Source organism: Lathamus discolor, chromosome 3 (genome assembly GCF_037157495.1).
Source record: "Lathamus discolor isolate bLatDis1 chromosome 3, bLatDis1.hap1, whole genome shotgun sequence".
In the NCBI taxonomy this organism is placed as follows: domain Eukaryota; kingdom Metazoa; phylum Chordata; class Aves; order Psittaciformes; family Psittacidae; genus Lathamus; species Lathamus discolor.
In genome coordinates this window covers 86,087,434-86,105,742 of record NC_088886.1, presented here as the reverse complement: position 1 = coordinate 86,105,742, position 18,309 = coordinate 86,087,434, and the positions used below count along the sequence as shown (strand labels likewise).

The 18,309-nt window shown below is 41.2% G+C and overlaps 1 long non-coding RNA gene across 1 annotated transcript; it reads left to right on the top strand.

The window, feature by feature from the left end:
- The first annotated feature begins 338 nt into the window (after nucleotides 1-338).
- Nucleotides 339-11,369, top strand: LOC136011097 (uncharacterized). Its single transcript, XR_010611201.1, has 6 exons — nucleotides 339-355; nucleotides 4,176-4,371; nucleotides 5,909-6,077; nucleotides 9,083-9,196; nucleotides 10,624-10,879; nucleotides 11,176-11,369. It is a non-coding gene; the product is annotated as an uncharacterized LOC136011097 (long non-coding RNA).
- The last annotated feature ends 6,940 nt before the right edge of the window (nucleotides 11,370-18,309 follow it).

Sequence of the window (18,309 nt, the reverse complement as noted above, 5' to 3'; positions counted from 1 at the left end):
AACTGAATAGACACTTCACAGACATTTTACGGACATTTTACAGGGGTGGCCCATCAGCTAATGATATCTGTGTATATATCAAAGGATGGAAAGGGGGAAAGGGGCTACTGAGGATCTATTGGATAGTGTGGGGCCTGAGCATGATGTAAATGGTATGGAATTAGGAGTGAAGAATGTGCTTGTTTTGGCTGGGGTAGAGTTCATTTTCTTCATAGTAGCTAGTACGGTGCTATGTTTTGGATTTACGGTGAAAACACTGGTGGTAAAACACTAATGATTGTGCTTCCTGGTGTGGTACAGGCGATGCCTGCAGCATGACAGAGGAGGAAGGATGAGCACTCTCACTGTTGGCTAGGTAATTATTTTGCTTGTAGATGCACGAGTTACAAGTTATGAGTTAATGTATTGTGAATTATGAATTAGAGAACTTGTGAGTTAGAAACATCGTGACTTCAGTGTTGAATTAGTGAATTCACGTGCTAGACTAAGCCTGTACAAAGGGGATTGAACCCGTGTTTGTTGTATTTGTTTTCTTTCCAAATGAGCTCATAAAACAAAGTTTAATTTACAGAGCATATTGACCTGTAAATTTGAGAGATCCAAAAGGACCATGACACAGAATGAGCAGTCTGTGGCTTTTATCCCTGTTATCTGTCCAAATACTTTAAAACAGCTACTTTCCAAAAGAGTGAACATGCAGTGACTAGGGACATGCCTCTGAAAGGAGCAAGGGAAATCCTTCATGATACTTAAGTTCTTTGTTGGTTGTCACCCCACATTCTTCTTTTCCTTTAAGGGCCTTGCCAAAGACCTCTGGTGCCCCCTCCTCTTCCCAGGGTAGTTATAATCTGCCTGGTCCTTCCCGCTTGTTTCATTCACTATGGACTATGGACTTCTTAGTGTTAATGTGTGTCAGCCTGAATAATTTAAAGCAATGTGCACTGCATACCAGAAAACTAGGAAGGCCGAAAATATGCTTCTTCCTTCTCAAAGAAAGGTGCAAACTCAAATCACAGTCAGCAGGAAAATGAATAAGCTATTTGGTGATACCATGTACAACAAAATAGCATCATAAAAATGAAATTATTTAAAGTAATATTCAAATCACGCAGTCATCGTTGATTTAGTTTCCAATTATACAGAGGTAATTGTATTAACGAAGTGCCTCATTCAGTTTGGTGGGAAAACAATTGAAAGGTTTAATGTCCTGGCATCTGCAGAAAATAAATTATATGATCTGTGCTCCTAACTCAACTAGAATCCTAATTCTTGTTTTACCCAGGGCATACTACAACATCGGTATGTCTGCTCAAGGATATTCTATGACCTTCAGGAGCCAAGACAATTCTGGAGCAATTCTAGAATAAAGTAACTGTTCTAGAATTAAATATTGAAGGAACTTATCCCAGAAATAATGACCCTAAAATACAACTTAAATTCCATGAATAGAAGCATTTGCAACCTGCATTGCATTGAATATACTGGGAATGGTTTTAAAAGACTTTCTGACTTGAACTGCTGAAGCCAGACTAACTATAAAGAAACATATTACAAAGAGTCTAAAGTGCATCACGTGCTTTGGAGTCAGAAGCCCATGTCTGATATGCTGTTGAACTCCCCACCAACCTCTAAGTGTTGGAGTGCATTTATGCCATAAGTGAGCTGACACAGCTCCTGCTTATCTTTCTTTCCCTTTAAATTCCCAAGTGTTCCCAGGAGCTCAGAGAGCCTAGACATTTCTCAAATGCAAACTAAAATTGTTCATGGATATTTTTTTGCCCCTTCTGCACCCAAAAAAATTCCAGAAAATGTGAAAACAAGAATAATACTGAGGTCTCTTTGACTTTCATGATGCAAGAGAGAACACAAACATTGGATAGAATATCTGTCCTATCAAAGTATTTTAGTATACTAGCTGTATCTATACAAATAGAATTAATAACCCAAATAGTGTTTAATCCATGATACAGTCATAATCTCTTCTAGGAAATACTTTCCTTATCCTCTAACTCATCTCAGTATGTCGTTTGCTGTAACAAAAGCATTTGCTAAATAGGGGAAGCTCCAAGTTATTTCCTGTTCTGATTTTCGAAGAGAATGGAAGACACTGGCTGATTTATTGCCACTTTTTTCCTTGTCTCGTCTCTTTTTTTTTGAGATTTCCCTCCTGATACTCACATGACATGGGAATGCAATACGCTCTTTACTCCTTCAGCCTCTTGTCATGTGCCATACCCAGCAAGTAGTCCCTACTTACCATGTTTAAAATCTAAGCAACCTGCTGACTCTGTTCACACTGTTCTGCAAGAGCTGCTCTTGGAGCAGCTGCATGCACAAGATGCTCTGCTTCGCATCCGCAGGGCTGTTATGCAGCAGACTGTTAGCTATCGGCAGCCGCCAGCGCTGAGCCTGTCCTGATACATCTGGTGGGATGCTAACGTCCAAGTGCGCTGAGGGTCGTGAGGGTGGGCATAGGCAAGAGGGCAGATGCCAGTGCTGCGTAGGAATGCTAATGCAGCCTCACTGCTAGCTACGCAGCATAGGTAATACCTTCACCAAGTTGCACAGACTGGCTTCCAGTGTCAACCTGTCCTCTATGCCTCAGTATGAAGGCAACAAAAATGCAGAAACCCTAGAGTCATGGTGTTTCTGTCAGTATTTTGTCTTGTTCTTCTTTTTCTTCTTTCTAGCTTAACTTGCATCTCTTTCTCCTCTCCTAAGAATGTCATTATTTATGTACATGGTGTTGCCACTCCTCATCTGCTGTAGGGAGAGTGTAAGACATAGCCCTCTGAGCCTATGGACGGAGACTGTACTTGAATAGGAAGCAGTATATCACACAGGCAGTGGGATCCTCAGCACTATACTGGACCGTGTGCCTACTTTTTATTTTAATACAGGGAGGTTTGTCTCTGGAAGTGACTTTCTGAGGAAACAAAAACTAAGCTTGATTCTCAGAATATCAATGCAACCCTCACTTCTGTGCACCCTTTTGAGACCTGCTACTAGTGTAATTTGGCGGCTGGTCAGCAGCAGCTAACAAAGAAGTGTTGGGATCTCTGTCAGCCCATGACCTGCTGACCCTTTTTTTCTACTCTGTATTCTGAAGTACTCTGTTCCAGAAGAAGTTGTCCATTATGGGTTCCCCTTAATCACTCTTAGAGGTCTGGACAAGTTGAACACGTTTGTCCAAACAAATCTGGCCTCCATCCATTGGTCATTTTTCTGACTTTTTTCAGAACTCTGTCTCATCTATCTTTTGTCTTTTTGACAGTGCTCTGGATAGAACTGAGTATTTTAGGCCAAAATCATAAAGAAAATTATTTAACCTGATGCTGTTACAGCTCCTCATGCACAGTCCAAAATTACATTGCTCTTTTGCCTCGTCATATCCTGTGCAAACTCGCATCTAGCTGCCAGGGCAAAAGAAGGAGTTTCCCATCATTCTCTTTTCCAATTCATGCTTTTTATGCTATTCTTCCACTGAAAAATTGTCTGGATTATTTGTATGCTATTTATCAATTTGCCTCACTCTAGATCAAAGCTATTACTTTTTGAGTCCGTCATTTCTTCAGACCCCATCTATAATTTTCTCTTCACTGGTATTTGCAGGTTTTTGTGATGTACAATTGCAAATGTCAGCAGCATGCTGAAGTTTATTTTCCTGATGAAAATAATAGAAAAAAAACCCAATAGCCCTCCCACCCATATCTATCATACCCCAAACATCTCCTTACAGTTCAAAGTACTATATGTCTTTGTGACACTGTGTTGAGGTTCCCAGTATCTACTGAGTTTTCCAGCATGCTGTGAGCCATGTTTGAAAGGAAGAAGCCTATGAGGGAGCTGGAGCAGCAGTTTGGTAGCTGGCAGAAGGAGGCAGCTGGGCTGTAAGCAGCCTGAGAGCTTCACAGGGAAATGGGTTGCTGCTGGCAGGGTGTCAGTAGTAGCAGCAGGAGGACATAAGGAGGCAGGAGACACAACAAAACTGCATACGCAGCTGGTAGAAGACTGGTGTCAAATGGTCCCAACAAGGCCCACCCCATGCGATTATAACCCTCATTTGAGATTCAGTGGCAGGGCTGATAATGCTGCCACTGTTAAGAGTTAATTGTGCTTAAGGGAGTTGCCCTATTTGTTGAGAAAGCCATAAAGCAGTCGTGTTACTTCTGCAGACCCTGCATGTTAAAGGAGGACAGCCTGGTGACTAGAGCCTGCAAAACCTCCTGCCTCCAACACCTACAGGCTTGGCACGGAGCTGGGGGAGCCCTGGCTGGGACAGGGCTTCCTCGCACCCCCCCATCAAGGGACAGGGGCTCCTCAACAAACTCACACCCTTCCCAGCAGAGCCAGCTTGGATTTATTTTTCAAGTAAGATTTTTATGTTATATGATTTGTAACCTTTCAAAAACATCTACCACGTTACATGTGCTGCCTGCTCTTTAGCCATTCCTTTTATAAACCTGTCCAAAGAGGTCATTCAAGTTTGCACAGCAAGATTTTTCTTTGTAATAAGACCACAGTGTTTGTTGATTGTGGCCCTAGAACCTTCCAGGTGTTGGGTGATCACTGTGCCATGCTTCTAGTATTACTCACATGAAACAGGAATTATGCTTAAGAGAGGCTGTTGCCAAGTACCATTCTTTTTCCTTGAGAAAATTGGTGAGATATTCGGTTAATAAATGCTCCTCAGTTTCCTACATGTATTGTGATGATAATTTATGCTGTAATTACAATTACAATCACATGCATTCCAGAAACTACCAGAATGCAGCTAGTATCCCTTGACCCCTGCAGTGAACGTAAACGATTCCCGGTATTCACTTAGTGTTTCTTAATCAATTGATTAAGAATTTGATTTTCAATCAAGCTATCTGTTGGCAAGGTCACAAAGGCTGTTTTTATTAACATGCAGTATGTGTTACATTAGCGTGCAGACTGTTAGCAAGTGCAACAAGAGAGCTGGAGGCATGCTGCTTGATGAAAACAAGTCTGCTGAACAGTATGTTTTGCTGAGATGAACTGACAATATCAAGCAGGAAAAGCAGGCCTGGAGTAGCCCACGTGCTGTAATTTGTGATTTTCAGGAGCTCTGCAAGTGGTTTTAGGTTATTATGCAAACTTAGCAAGAATGAGAACTTTTCGGAGTATTATGAGCTTTTTACTGTGGTTCATGCATGCAGCTTTTTCTCTGCTAACACAGACGGTAAGCTAGCTGCATTAGTTGGCCAGCTTTTCAACAAACTGAATTCCTGGGACTCTGCCTGACTTCCTTGGAAAATTTGAAGATGTTTTAAAGGAGGTTCTGTGAGAAAACAGTGAATTTCACTAACTTTGGCCAGCTTATAAGGGCAAGGAAGGCTTGCAGTTACCCTCAGGCATGAGCTTGATTACATGGAGAGTAAGAAATACAGGATAAATCATATGCTTTAATTCTAAATTACATTATTTGATGTAATAAGAACTTCCATACCAGATCAAATCTAAATTAGTTGTCTGCCAATAGTAATTCCCAGATGCCTCCGAGGAAATTGCCCTATTCTTCAACCTCCTTTTCCTACTCCAGATATAATGGATAGTTATGTAACAACCCAGCTATAGGGGAAGTTATTCTCTAACCTCGGGCTGGTGGCTGATTTATGCCCTGAACTGTGAACATTTATATCCATTATGAATTTTTATCAGGCCCAATCTAATTCCCCCCACAAATGTATGAATATGTATGTATAACCTTTTACTGAATCCTGCTAAGCACTTGGCCTTGATGATACCATTTGCCAGCACGTTTCGCAGGCGTATTACTTTTGCCAGTTTTAAATATATTGCCTTTTACTTTCATTATTACAGTCAGTGTTTACTTGGGGAATGTATCAGTGGTAGCAATAACTCCTAATATCCTTTTCCCCAGCCACTCTGTGCCCTGAACAGCTCTGAAGCCCCAGCTGGCGCCTGCGTGTCCGTGCTGGACCAGAAGATAGTAATCTCCAGCCTGCTGACATTTCCTGCTCCATCCCCTCATAGACTAGACCTTGCCTTTAACATTAGGGGTGATGAAAGGCAGAGGGATGATGCTCACAGTAAGTGAAAAGGTTAAAGTGTCTCTAGGACTAATATAATTCTGCTGCCCCATGACTTCCTGAATTTGCAAGTGTCATTACAATTTAATGTCAAGAGAAGAGTTTATTTTGGGGAGAAGTTCATTTGGTCTGTGAGGAAAAAATCAATTTTGGGTTGGGTTGGGTTGGGTCAAAGAGGTGCTTTTGTGAAATACTGGAGAGGGTGTTCTATTACACCTATGTTTTATTGTGGGAGGAGGGTATATTATCTTTGATTGTGGGGAAATTGGTTATACCTAGTAAAGGAAGGTGTGATAAGGAATGATTCTGTACAGAAAAGTAAGAACTATTTTACCTAAAGAAGGAATTTCACTGTGGGCCATAAAAAAAGCGGTGGGGTTTTGACTAGAAATAAAAGAAGGGACAGTCTGTGGGGAAGACCATGCAGAAGCAGCAAGAAAAGGCAATGTTTTCCTTTTTCCTCCCAAACCTGGACATTACTGGTGGTACCTGCATTCACAGAAATTTGAAAGGCAGGCAATTCCCAAGGCTGCCAAAGGGAAGAGGCACCCTTGCAAATCAAACCTTGAATAAGCACCTGTAATGAAAAGACCGTAAGAACAACTTCAATAGTCCACGTATAGAAAATCTTGAGTTTACGAATCCTCATAACACACTTTCAGTGAGGAAATGTTACCGGGCTGAAAAAGTTCATTTACAGAGCAGGGAACAGGGGCATACGCAAAGCCAGTAGAAACGTGGAGTAGTTACAACAGATGCAGAAATCAAGAGGCAATAAATGCATACAGGGAACTTCAGTGATAAGGGTCAGTGTAAGGTCATTTGTGGACTTAGCCACAAAGTTTCCATTCTGCTGTAAATTCTTTAGTTTGGGAGTGCTGAGACATGGTCTCTTGTTGGTTCATCTAATTATACAATGAACAGCTGTGAAGTTTTTATTTGGATTAAAATTTCCCTGGAACTCAAGGTAATTTAGATCTGAGTTTTGGCTCTGGTCCCTTCCCAGCTTGTACTCAATATAAATTACTGCCCTAGAACCATGACATGTTCAATTTATCCTCCATTTTAGATGGTTGAAAAGTGCATGCATAATTCTGTGCATGCCACACTTTCTGTAATCCACTGTGACAAATAGACCAAATGACTGAAACTGCTAGGTAAGACACTGTGTTTTAGTCGCAAAGCCACCCTCAGTTTAAATACCAGGCAAAAATGACTTTTGAATTATTTGATTTGAATCAATGCCAAATTCAACCTTGTGCAAACTCAGAAAGAGAGAGGGGGAAAAAAAGAGTCTTGGAATAAACCCAGTGATTTATGCGTGGGAACATAAAGCGATAACAAGCAGCAATCGATTAAATTGTAACGACAAGAGTGGGCCACAATGAAAAATATGACAACTTTTCATCGGAGCTACTGTGACTGAGGGATTTGGAACAGGGCAGTATTTTCACACACAGATAACGACTACAAGAAAAGCAGACTTGGGGACCAACATTCCCAATTACACCTCCTATCAAAAACACTGGTCAAGCTCTGTATGCCATGCTTCATGCTCCACTCACACTGCTGTGAGGTTCTCCATTGCTCAGTAAAACAGAGGATGACATACTCCTGTTCTGAGAGAAATACATATATCTTCATGATCTAATTCCAAATAACTATGTTAATTAAGAGCTGTATCCAGTAGTGATGAACCTTGGTGTTGAGTTTTGATCTTCAGAGTCCATCTGATGTACCCGTTAGTGCCATGAGTTCAGGTGCAGGGAGGCAATGTCACCTGAGCACCTCCCAGGGAGAAAGTATGACCGCCTAGGATTTTGTCAGTCTTCACATCCCACAGGGATAATGCTTTCCAGGATTATTTTATACTCTGAAATATTACTGTTTTTCTACTATGTATCAAGCCTTCCTAATGAGGCCATGTTTGCATAACCAAATCTAGGGGTTCAGCTCAGGAAGTAGCCAAGACAACTTTTTAGCTATACCTACTATTTCCACTGCTCAACTGAACTCAAGAAAAAAGACTTGCTTAGAAAGATTGTTACTGTGGTTCTCTTAGCCTGCTGGTACTCGGAGAGCCCCTGAATGAGCCTTCTCTGAACTTACACACAGAAAGGTCCGACTCCGTGTAGCTCTTTAAGCGATTTTGTCCTCAGCCAGAGACCTATCCTCTAATTTGATGCTTCTTGGTGGAATTATTTTTCTCTGAACCATCACGCCAAACAGTTGTCTGCTTTGTTGGTTTTTTCATAGGAAGGCACCTGTTCAATTTTAGACACTGTTCAGCCTGTTCCACTCCAGTGGTCTGCACTGCTCCTCTGAGAGCCCTGAGCTTTTCACATATTTCAGGCTGCCAGCTCTCTTATGTGCTTTTCCCCAGCAGCCAATTTTGCTCTAAAGCTCTTGCGACTGAGCCAGCTTCCATTCCTTCATAAAGGGATACCCTCTTGTTATTGCAATTGAGGAGTTCCATAAGAGGCTTTTAATGTCTCTGGAGTGTTGTTTCGTACGATAAAATCTTGAATTAAGCTTTACCTAACACTTGTTCATGCAATACTCAATTACCGACAAATTGCATTTGTTTCTGCGGTTGACAAATACTTTTAGGTTTATTTCTAATACCGCAAGTACATGGTCAGATTAATACAGGACTGAATAAAATATTATATGCTCTCTTTGAGTAGCAGGAGCAGCTCAAAGCCTGAAATCACTACAGTATGTACACTGCCATCTTGTGTTCTGAAGTTCTAGATAATATAAAGATGCACACTGTACATATAGCTTTCCACAAAATAGGAGCTAGCTGTATGAGTGCAATATACAAGATTATCAGAAGATGTTTACTGTCTTTTTCTTTTCTTGTAAAATGTAAACCAGCCCTTAAACTAGCAAGTCTCACTGGTAACTCTGAATTCATCTGTTTTAACAATCCATTCAATTAGTGATTTGTGGATAACCCAGTAAGAAAAAAAGACTACAGCCAAGCCATTCTCTTTTTCCAGCAATAAGGTCCAATGTGGACTCCAAGGAATAGCTCTGTTGCAAGGCAGCCTCTGAGCTGATGTGGAGTTGCCAGAGGAGCTGTATGCCAAATGTTTCTCTTCTGCAAAAAGGAGGTATGATAGAAAAGAGGGAAGACTTGTATTTTTAGCTGGACTCTCTCTCCCTTTGGAACAACTGTAGTCCAAACATAACTAGCTCATCCCTGAGGCTGTTCCAGTATGCACCAGAGTACTAGTCACTTGGTTGAAAGAGGACCTACACTGACATTTACTTAGAAAATGAAAAAAGCAAATCTAACATCCCTGCCCCACAGTATTTATTCAAAACTGTATTAAAAACACAATACCAGTGACGCATCTTGATGGATGAAATGCATACTACATGCTTTTCCTCTGAAAAGGATCATTCCTTCATAATGTGTTAATCAAAGACGTATTTTTCTACATGCATACTCCCAATTGCTTTCACTGTATAACAGTATTTAGGTCTGCCTTTTTATTACATCTTTTATTAATTCCAGTTTTTTTCTATAGTTGTTTACCATTGCAAATGTGTAGGAGCACTCTTAACACAGCTTTGAACAATGGCTCTATAAAACCCACAAGATTTATTCTATGCAGCTGCTGTTGGCGTGAAACAAGCATAAGCAAGATAGGGAAAAGGGTGCCAAAAATCAGACACTAAGCTTAGAGACACCTGAGGTAGGGCAGGAAATAGTAAAAGCATATCAAGGTAACAGATGCCAAGGCAAAAGGGCAGAATGGCCGAGAATGTTAGCAGGGAAGAGAAGCACACTTGACCTTACTTGCTCAGAAGATCCCCTCAGGTTAGTTACTTTCTATGCCAGAAACCCTTCATTCCACCCATTTGGCATTTCTTAGCCCATTTGCACATACTTTTGCATGTGAACTTGCAGTATTATTTGCCACCTCTGAAAGGCAAACATTTGTGGCATCTTTTATTGACTGGTGCAGGCAGTGCGTCTCTCTCCAAGGCTGCTTTTTATGGCTTACGTGTGTACTATACCATGGCACAGGCCTTGAACAACCTCTCTCCCTTGTAAAATGAGCAGTTAGAATGATTAGAAAGAGCTTTTGCTCCTGTAATGATACTTTTTAATGCTTTTTTAACTTGTCTTCAAAGGCAACATGTGTATTGTGGTCTGGTTGCATAACCTCCTGTTTCAGTAAGAGGAGAACATTAAAGCTGTTTGCACAACCCACTGCAGCCAGTGTTTAAGTAATGTAAAAAGCTTATTGAAAAGGACTTTGTAATTTCAAAATCTGGAATGCTTTTCCACGATTGTTAATGCTATTTTGTTTACTTTATCTGGCTGTAAGATTTCTGCCAGTTTTCTTAGCTTGCTAGCATAGTCATACTTTCTTAATTTTATAACCTTTGCTGTGTTGCCATGCAAGAGACTTTCAGACAGAAGAAACTAACTGACTACATACGAGAATAATAAAACACTAATTCAAATTGTGGTAGAAATTATATCAAATAAAGCAGGAAACTGTTTCCTATAATTTATGTACCACAGAAATGCCTGTCGGGGAGTATGTATCCCTCCTTGGTGATTGAATACTGCTGCCTGTAACAGTTATGGGAAAAGCAGAAGACGGATCTGGGAGGAGAACTGGTGGCTGCTGTGTCCTCAGCTCCTGGAGATGTGGGCTCACAAAGCCTGTGACTGGTCAGTCTAAGCCTCTTAAGTACCTCATGCTCCACCATTTGAGTAGCTGCCAACAGCTGCGATTATGCATTAGGCTGCACAATGTCCTAGCGATGGATGAAAGGTTGGTTTTTCCATTCCTAGCTGTTTCCTATTAGCTAGTTCATCTTGTCATTGTGAGACCTTTACTGATCCTAGAAGATGCCTGTCCATCAGCCAGCCCGTGCTGGTAACTACTGTCTAAAAGTTAACAGTGGGAGACAAAACATTAGGGATAATTCTAAGCATGTGAGTTGAACCTGTCCCCCCAACATGAGTAACTGTACATTTCAATACCTTGTTTGAGCTGCTGTGTTAATCCTGAATGTGAGATTTGGAGAAAATACTAGCTCAAGTTGAGACTTTCACGTTCCCATCTAGGTGCACCCTCTGACCACCTACAGCCACAGGCACTAGGCAGAACTGCAACGACCAGATGCAGCTGGATCCAGCTAAACCTGCAGTGCCCGTGGGAGCAGCAATGAACTTCCAGAGAAGGAACAAGATCAGGGAATGACAGAGTTTTGCTGAACAAAACTGCAAAGCATTTATTTATATTTTCTCCTGTAATTAATATTCCTAAGCTTTTCCAGGGATACAAAGCCTTCCTACAGCAACAAAGGCCGTGCAGCCTTTTGCACTAATGGCAGAAACAACCACACATCCCTAGAGCACATGCTACATTTCCCAGAAGCCTGGGATGTATTTTACTCTTCAAGGAGAGTTGTCTGAAGAAAAGGGAGATCCACCACAGAACACAAAAAAATCAGGCCTTGAGTTTAAAGTTATCATAGGTTTTTATGTTTTAACAAAGCTGCCATTCCTTTAAAGTGTTCATCTGCAGAGCTATAAATGTTAGAAAGAAAACCTCTGCTTGGGTTTATTTTCTGTTACTAAGAGCAGCTGGCCATCTGCTGGGTAAGAAGAAAGCTGTGCTTTGGTGCATTTGGAAGCAAAGGTCACAAACAGCACACCCCAGTCCTTTGCCAATGGTGCGTTTAGGATGTGTCTGCTCAGAAGACCTCTTGTTAACCTGCCCTGCTCAGCTTACCAGATCTGCTAAGATCAGAACTCAGTATTGTGCAACTTTAAATGGCTTTCATATAGAGATGCCATCTATGTAAGATTCTTGCTGTCCCCAGATGTGGTAGGACAAATGATGTCACCAGATTTTGGGGTACAGCTTCAGCCTCTGCATTCCAGCGCGTGAGGCAGGGATGTCTGTTCTGTCTGGCCTGTGCTGGGACTACCTGCAGGGATTTGCAGGGCTGAGGATGCTGCCTCAAAAGCTTGTTATAGAGACACTGATTTGAATCAGCTCATCACAGTTCAGCACTCTGGATGTGTGGAAGACGCTTGTGTGCAGGGGCTGCCAACTCCAGAGCCTTGCTCCACTATTTAGTACATTTTAAAGAGTCCTGGGAGCACTGTACAAGGTAAGATGGAGTGAAAAATGAAGGTTGGCAGGGGAAAAGAAGTAACTGGAAAGCTTTTCTGTTCAATCCAGTCAAAACATAACTAGCTGAAATCTCAGGTAACACTGACAAGGCAAAAGGGTCAAGCCTGCCTGATTTAACACAGTCAACAATGCCGTACAAGTCAAGTAAAAGCTACGGAAGGGAGGAATGCTTGGCAATTCTGGGAACCATGGTATCACCAGGAAAAGAAATCTGAGGCAAATAAATTTTCCTTTTTAATTGTTTAATGGTGTTTAGAAACTGGTTAGAAGCTACAATAAAATACATTTAGACACTATAACAAAAGTGTTTAGAAAGTACTTTGCTGATAAACAAGTACACATTTCAGTTGACTACAAAATAATTGCTAAAAAGCTTTCTGTAGAAGGAATGTATTATGGCTCTGCATTTCTGCTCCAAGAGCAGAGAACTTTTCGCTGAAGACCCAAAAGCAATGCTTTTTGCTCTGAGAGCTGGAGAATTTGAATGAAGTACTGAGCATTAAAGGAGGAATTTAAACATCTCATTGGAGGAATAAGACAGAAATGATCTCTAGCCATGTAAGGAAAAATTCAAACACAGAAGAACTCAAATTAGGGACTCAAGAACAGGCATTTCAGCTCTGTCTTGCTTTCCTATGCACCAGGAGTCTCAGCCTCTCGATTCCCGCTGAAATTTGGTATTTAAATGGGGGTAAGGCTCTTGGCCCAAGCTGCTTTTCACCAGGATGTTCAGGGTAAATACTACTATCATCACAGCAAGATAATTGTCCTGATAAATGTCTCAATTTTCTAATTCTTCCTCTGCTGAAATTATTATCATTGTTTTATTCTTTCTTTAATCACAAGGCTGTACTATTTTCCTTAACTGCCCTCTTAAAACTAATCCATACACTGGCTAAGAGGGAGTGCTGTAGCAGGGGAGCCAGCACTATTATCCTAGAGTCTTGCTGTTCCAGCAAGCTTGGGAATGATTGCCCTGAGGTTTCTCACCAAACTGCTTTCAGTTCACAAGAGCATGAGGAATCATTCAGTACTTCTTTTTATGCGTAGTCATTATGTATATTTACAGTAGTACTTTCTCCCTCAAAGTCTGGCACTGCTTTCTTTGCCCCCACTTTCTGTTTTACAACTGTTCCTTTGCCCCTAAACTTTTCAGTGCTGCAGTGCTGAGGAGCTGTGAACACAGGAACAGTTTTTCACTTCTCAACACACAAAGAATGTTGTGTTAAAGAGAAAATAAATTCTGTTTTTCTCTCATTTGAAAATGCCTACCTTCCTCAGCGATATCATTGCATGTAATGGAGCAGTAAGCTGGTCCCCTATCAAACAAAGAGAGCAGTAGAGATTAATTATCTCACAAATATTTTGAAGAATCAAGCAGTTCACCCATTTGTGCTGCTCCATTTCCCATGTTTTCAGCTGAAAGAGCAGGCTGCTGTCTAAATTGATGGCATCCTTTTCAGCTGAGACCAGCTTAATCTATTTTGTGTTCTTCAAAAAAGGAGCTGCCTTTGTTATCCCTTGTATGCATCACATTTCTCCGTTGGAACAAAGCACTGGTGAACAGCATTGGCTTGACAGTGCCCAAGACTGGAGTCCTCAGGTCTGGCAAGGCAGCAGCTGTAGGAGCATTTAAGGTGTCCTGCTGGTGCAAATTCTGCAGGATGAGTTGAAGCTATTCTTTAATTTTACATACTTAATTAAACTCCTACAATATAATAATCAAATGTGCAGATGAATTTAAATCATCATTGGCAAGGAAACAAAATTTTAAAAACTTCAAATCAAGAAATAACCAATAATCCAGAAGTGAAAGGGAGACAGATTGCCAGGCTGCCTGCTAGTGCCTCTCACGATTCAGCCTGCTCTAGCAGTGCTTGTTTACTTATAGGTAATGATGCTTTTTAATGGTTCCTACCCATGACTGTCCACTCTACCCTTTTCCAGGAGGCTCTCGCTCTCATCACAAAGACAGTTTAGCTGCCATTGTAGCAGCTGCTGAACTGCTCTCGTTTATAGCCTTGCAGATTCAGATAAATTGCCACTCATTCCTCTTAATATACTGTGCTGTAATTTGCAAAATCCTGAAAACCATCCCTTTTTACTAGCATCTCTGATGTTAGAACTGCAATTTAAAAACTGCAACAGATTTGCATCCGAGCAGAAATGTTGCTTTTACTCATACAGATATTCTGTTCAGCTGCCTTTGATTCCACAGCATAAGTTACAGTTGAAACAACATTTGTTTTGTTTCACAGAATGACAGGATTAGCTACATTTGTTCAAACTTCCTTGATTTACTGCTCAATCTCATTATTATTACTTCAGCCTGTCTCCTCCTTCTGTTTTTTGTTTCTCAGATGAGGCAAAACTGAAGAGCTTAGATCCACGCCTAGGAAAAGGAGAATGAAAATGAGGTGTGGGAACTCCATGCTTCTGCCCCCTCTAAAATGCAAAGGGTATAGTATGGGCATGATGACAATTTAGCTAAATGCAAACCAAGAAATCACTCCCTTTCTGCTGCGGTTAGCCATGAGTGCAATACCACATGGTGGATGGTACTCATCACCCCGTGGTTAAGTTCCCTGTTCACAGCTCTGTGCCTCTGTTTCTTCTTTCACTGACTGCAATTTTTGCTTCCCATTTCTCCATTCCTTGAGGAACAGCAGAGGTACAGAAGTAACATGACACAAGGACACAAAACATCTTGTATCCATGGCATTGGTAGTCTCCCGCTGAAGCCTTCTGTGGCACAAGCACATAAAAAGCCATTGCTGGATGTTCAGTTTGCCTCCATTATCTTGCCATGTAATTGCTCAGGGTGCTTGATCCCCTCTTGGCATCACACCTGAAAAGGTCATTAAATGCCTAATACCACCACCTGTCTCTGTCTACACTCTGCCTGACTCTTACCTAATCTATTATCATCTTTGCATCAATAGTTGAGTGTCTTTCTGAACTTTGGATCCTAAAGCATGTCTCTAAAAATGAAAGTGAATTGTATTGGTCACCTGTATCTACTTAGTACATACAGTGAAAGCATCTTTGATTTGTCAGAAGACACCTCTAATTTGGCAATGCAGAGGGAAGCCGGGCCAATTAGAAACAACAATATAGTATTGCAGGAAACTGGGGGAACAGACTAGAAGGGAAGTGAATATCTCCAAGGGCTGAACTAAGATACAAGTTCAGCAACGGGGAGAACAGTGGCTGTTTGGGTAAGAGTGGATGTAGCTTAGTCTGTAAACTACGAAATCTGCTGCAAAACATCAGGACACAGCTTAACCTCAGCAGACCTTAATGGCAAGGGTAGTATTCACTCTTAGCTGTGTGTTGAAAGACTATGGACCTAAATTATGACAGGATATGAGTGCCTGTGTATATCAGAACAAATGCACAGGCTTCACAGTAGTTGTATTCTGTCTACCATATTCAGAAAGCAGCTATCATGTCCTGGTAAATTCAGATGTTTAATACAATTCTCCCTTATTAGTTATAAAATTTTGACTTTCCCTTAGCAGTTACCTTTACAGGACAATTGTACTATTGTGTGGGAGATAATTATGGAATAATATAAGATTATATAAGGATAATATAAGTATTATTGAGACAGAGTTAACAGTTTTAATCTAAGCTATAGATGTCGATGAGAAAATGAACATGAGCCAGCTCCAGTGTGTGCTTGCAGCCCAGAAAGCCAATTGTATCCTGAGCTGCATCAAAAGGAGCATGACCAGCAGGTCGAAGGAGGTGATCCTGCCCCTCTACTCTGCTCTTGTGACACCTCACCTGGAGTATTGTGTGCAGTTCTGGTGTCCTCAACATAAAAAGGACATGGAACTGCTGGAACAAGTCCAGAGCAGGGCCACGAGGATGATCAGGGGACTGGAGCACCTCCCGTATGAAGACAGGCTGAGGAAGTTGGGGCTGTTCAGCCTGGAGAAGAGAAGGCTGCGTGGGGACCTCATAGCAGCCTTCCAGTACCTGAAGGGGGTCTATAGGGATGCTGGGGAGGGACTCTTCGTCAGGGACTGTAGTGACAGGACAAGGGGTAATGGGTTAAAACTTAAATAGGGGAAGTTTAGATTGGATATAAGGAAGAAATTCTTTCCTGTTAGGGTGGTGAGGCACTGGAATGGGTTGCCCAGGGAGGTTGTGAATGCTCCATCCCTGGCAGTGTTCAAGGCCAGGTTGGACGAAGCCTTGGGTGAGATGGTTTAGTGTGAGGTGTCCCTGCTCATGGCAGGGGGGTTGGAACTGGATGATCTTAAGGTCCTTTCCAACCCTAACTATTCTATGATTCTGTGGTTTATTCCATTTTGACATCTAGTTCTCTCACAACCATGGAAAAAAAATCTCTCACTTTAAGCAAAGGAAAAAAATTCAGATCAATTGCCTCCATTTGGGAACAGTTTTTACATGGTCTAGTCAAACACTCTGCCTTTCCCAAATATGGTGTTTATGGAATTACATTGCTTAATTGTGTGTCTGATGTTACATACCTTGGTATTTCCTAGAGCACGCTCAGGTAACTGTCTTAAAATGTAACAGACACCAAAAGAAATTGTTCCTTCTCATTAAACTCTGAGGAAGGATTTGCAGTAGCTGATTTGTTTGTTAAGATGCCTTGCTATCTGCTCTAGCAAAAGGTTTTCCTGAATTAGCCGCAACAGCGAAGTCCTATGGCTTTGAAATATGTCAAACATTTCTGCTAAGTTATCTGACAAATGTCCATTTTCCAGCAGCAAAGAATTCTGTAATAAGATTCAGTCAAGAACTGCACAAACACACTAGGCTTTCCACCAGCACCTTTTTTGTATTTTAATGAAGCAAGAAAAATCCAACAGACTTAAACTACATTCAGGCACAATCAGCCCTCTCCATACCCTTGTACTTCTCCTCCTCCTGAGATGCTTTTTCTCACCCAGAAGATGTAGAGCTCATCATGCCTACACTCTTCCCAAAAGGATACACAGGGATTGAGTTTTTAATTAAAACCCAAACAGCATTCTCTTCCACAATACAGTCTATACGTTATATGCCCTTAGGAGTAAACCAGCAGTTATTAGAACCAATAATATGTCTAGGGAGAGGAGCAAGGGAAATACAGAATTAAGCAAATGGCATTATTAGGTCATTTCTTCTTCCTCTTGTAAATTCTGAGAAATGGCAGCAGACTAGGAGAATTTAATGCAAGAATTTTGGTGCACCAAACTACATACTTAGAATGGATTATTTAACAAAATGCTATAATACAATCTAGCTTCCAGTATCAACCTGGAAGATCGGATGTACATAGAGATCCTAGAAGTATCCTGAATTGATCTCACACTACATACACATTAAAGCACAGGGGACAGGAGAGTGCCAGGCTATAGGATTATCAGGAAAAACTGTTGGAACTTGATTAGTGTTTACTACATCCAGCTTCTCCTTCCTCACTTCCCCACAGAATGTTTTTCTACTGCCTGCTGGCTATCAAAGCAATACCTTTTGGAAAAATATGGAAGGGCATCTTTCCTTTCCATACATGCTCAACTATTTAAAATGAGAAGAGTATCATAATTATATTAATTAAATGTCTCAACAGGAAACTACCAACTCTATTCAGAAGAAATTCATAAACTAGGCTGAGAAAGGCAACGCTCCTTCTCAAAGGGGATTTTCAGAGTTGCAACACTTCCTGCCAGACTCTTCCACAGGAGAGCATAAAGCTGGAATGAAAAATAGATGTTCTGAAAGTAAAAAAGGAGAACTGAAAATAGTTATGAGATGAAGTCACCAAGATAAAATGCAGGTGTACAGGAGTTGCAACAGCTGGGAAAGTGTAGAGGCAAACATTTCTAGAGAGGCTCCCTTGTCATGTTGGGCAGTTACATTTCACTTTAATTGACAGCTCTCTTAAAAAAGGGAAAGGAGAGAAAGTCTCAGGGCAGTAAAAAATAGTGTGCAAACCACACTTGAGCTCCTTTGGGATACACACCTTGAAAGCTAACTGTCTGTAAATGTGAAATTCCGCTTACTTTCACTGACAAAGCTGCAGGAAGCCACATGTG